The following is a 3,561-nucleotide window of genomic DNA, read 5'->3' on the forward strand; positions in this document are numbered from 1 at the left end:
GATGTTAGCCTGGCCGTAGCCCTCTATGAGACTGGCTATACCCGGAATGATACTTTAGAGACTTCATATAAAAACTTTCATTCATTTATAAAATAAGTTCAAAGCTATCAGAACATGGAAAACACAAAACAAAGAACACAAAACATAGATGTCGAATTCAACTTCATTCTTTTAAACAATCTGAAGTTTCATAATCCATAAGATCGTCTCGTTCATGATTGAAATCATCTTCACCATCTTGATAAGTCATATGAGCTTCAGGATTCTTCCCTTTCAAACTCTCTTGGTAGAGGTCAACGAGATGTTTGGGAGTCTTACATGTCTTAGCCCAATGATTATCCATACCACATATGGCACACGGATTTGGTTGAGTTTTGTTGTTTAAATGATGTACCACGGCCTCGGCCATGACCACGGCCTCCATAAGAGTTTCCTTGGCCACGGCCATATGAGTTTCCTCGGCCTCGACCAAACGAGTTTCGGCCTCGACCACCACGTCCATGCCATTTTCCACGACCACGGTCGTGTTGGCTATCACTCTGGACATGGTTCGACTCTTTCTTATCCTCTACGGTCGCATGTGCCTCAGGTAATGGGTTTGTTCCAGGAGGTCTCAATTCACTATTTCTCATCAACAGTTCATTTTTCTGCTCAGCGAGCAAGAGACAAGAGATCAGATTAGCATAAGTTGTGAAGCTCTTCTCACGGTACTGTTGTTGTAACAACACATTGCTTGTGTGGAAGGTGGAAAATATTTTCTCCACCATATCCTTATCCGTCATATCCTCACCACACAGTTTCAATTTAGAAATTATCTTAAACAGGGCCGAGTTATACTCGTCCACGGACTTGAAGTCCTGGATTCTGAGATTCCTCCAATCATACGTAGCCTTTGGTAATAACACCGTTCTCTGGTGATCATATCTCGTTTTCAACTCTGTCCAAAGGTCTAGAGGATTCTCAATAGTAAAATACTGATCTTTGAGACTCTGAATAAGATGATGGCGTATAATTAATATAGCTTCATATCTATCTTTATCACTTGCATTATTGCCCTCGGTGATACATTCATCGAGTCCCTTGGATTTTAGGATGATCTTAGCATCAAGTGCCCATTGCAAGTAATTATCTCCAAAGAGATTTAGGGCAGCAAAATCCAAGTTGTTGATTTTCGACATCTGAAATCATATGTTTCATAATTTAGATTTAAAAGTGTTCAAGCGAACGCAATCAATATGCTCAAGCAATCCGGATTCTAGGTATGATGCAAATAGGTCATTCGTATATGATGCATACATGTTCAATCTTAGCATTCGGATTATATATGCAATCAGTTCGTACTATTATGCATGCATGATGCAAACAAGCCGCACGGCTACAATCTTAGCAAACGGTTTCAATGCAATCAATACAATGGTCATTCGTTTTCAATCTTAACAAACGGTTTTCTAAGAGTTCAATGTGTAATTGCAATCAAACAGTCGAGCAATGCATGAATTAGGGTTCATTCGAGAATGTATGAAAACTATCAATACTAGCCGGATCATTATCAAGACGAGAATGCATAAATCATTTAACCTCGCTAGCGATTTCTATTTCAATTCAAGCATTCGGTTTTAATCAATCAAACAAGATAGTATTCGATTTTAATTTCAAAACATTAGGATTTCGATCAAACAATCAATACGACTTCAATTTGAAAATCATTCAATCGGTTTTATCAATTCAAACAACCAAATTCAAGAATGAGATTATCAATCCTAGCAATCGATTTCTATGTGATCAAATTCAATACAGTTTTAATTGATCAAGGCTAGCATACTATATCCAAACATACAATCATTCAAACAATCAATTTCGATCTCAAAGATTAATTAGGGTTTGGATAAAATTGATTATGCATTAGCTTTAGGGTTTTAATCGATTTCATGCATAGCATGCATTATGAATATATTCGGCTAAAGGTATTAGGAAAATGATTTTAATCATTAGATCAATTGGGGTTTAGGGAATCGAACTTATTATTATGAGCTTCGATTTACTCATTGGGGTTTTGATCTATTACCCTAGGGTTTCGATTAGGGTTTAAGGATTACCTTAACCTCAAGTAAATGGACCACCAATGAGATGAGGATCACGAGCTGAACGTTGAGATTGATATGCGAACGAGCTGAGGTCGTCTAGAGCTGGAACGTATCGCGAGCTGTCCTTGCTGATATCGGGAACGCAAGCTGAAGCTGAGATCGTCTGATCACGAACGGAAACAAGCTGTTATCGCGAGCGGTGTCAAGTCGTCTATCGCGAGCTGGCTGAGATCGTGTCTCGGGATCGAGCTGAGACGGTCTGAGGTCGTGAGCTGGGATCGTGTCACGAACGGGAACATGATGAGTATTAGGTTTAGGGTTCGTGATCGAGAGTTCTCAACGGTTAGGGTTTATCGTCGAGGGGATTATGGATTCGCCGGCTAGGGTTTGTTTAGCTTAGGGTTTAGAGTAATCGTGTTGATAACGTTTTGTGAAACAAGAGAATATAATTTGTATGTTTCTGTATTATTCATAAACATAAGGAGCCCTTTATATATAGGGAATTACACCGTCATAGAATAATGGAAAGACAAAAGAAAGGAAATACAAATATGGAAAGAGTACAAGTCATAATCTAATAAGGAAAATGCAAGATGTCGATTCTCTCTCTCTCTCTCTCCTCACTGCCGAGTCTCTCTCTCTCTAGCATTGGACCGGTTATGAACCGGGTCGGTTATGAACATTCGATTTATAACACTTTATAATCTCTCTCTCAAAATCGCTCAAAATCACGTACGTATTGGTAATGGGTCCTGACTTTAAACATAGCCCAATAAGAATCTTGTGCTAAACAAAAAAGGAAGAAGGAAAAGACGCTCATTTTCTGGTCAGTTGTAAATAGAGATTGGTGATCGAATCTAATAAGCCATCCAAGCGTTATCAGAAGAGAGAAAGATAGAGAGTGCAAGAGATATATAGGTTTTTGTTGTAAATAGAGAGTTTAGAGACTGAATATTTCTCTGTGTTATTATTAATGATTAAGGGGGTTCCTTTATATAAGGATTACAAGATGAAGATAAATGGAAAGTATCCAAAATCTAAACTCAATAGGATTAGGAAAACTACTAATACATAATAATAGAAAGATTACATCTACTAGGAAAATGAAAGGGTTTCCTTTTCTCCAAGCTTTGTGGCCGCCTTTCTCTCTCCTAAAGTCGGCTCTCTCTCTCCTCTCTCTAGGGCTTTGGCCGTCTCTCCATCTTCTAGGTATTGGGACGGTCTCAGTCCGGGTCTGGTTAATGGCAATCCACTCCATGATTTATAACACTCCCCCTTGGATGCCATAACCATACAGGTTCTGTAGTACGCTTCATGTTGCCTCATTAAAACCTTATCAGGAAAACCCAGTGGGACAAAACCATGATGAAGGAAAAAGAGTACAACACGCACTACTCCCCCTGATGTGAACCTCAGTGTAGGTTCTACATTCTACGCATCTTGGTGCGTGATATTTCCTGTATGTATAGGATGGGAG

The sequence above is a fragment of the Brassica oleracea genome, chromosome C2 (assembly GCF_000695525.1).
Source record: "Brassica oleracea var. oleracea cultivar TO1000 chromosome C2, BOL, whole genome shotgun sequence".
Lineage (NCBI taxonomy): Eukaryota > Viridiplantae > Streptophyta > Magnoliopsida > Brassicales > Brassicaceae > Brassica > Brassica oleracea.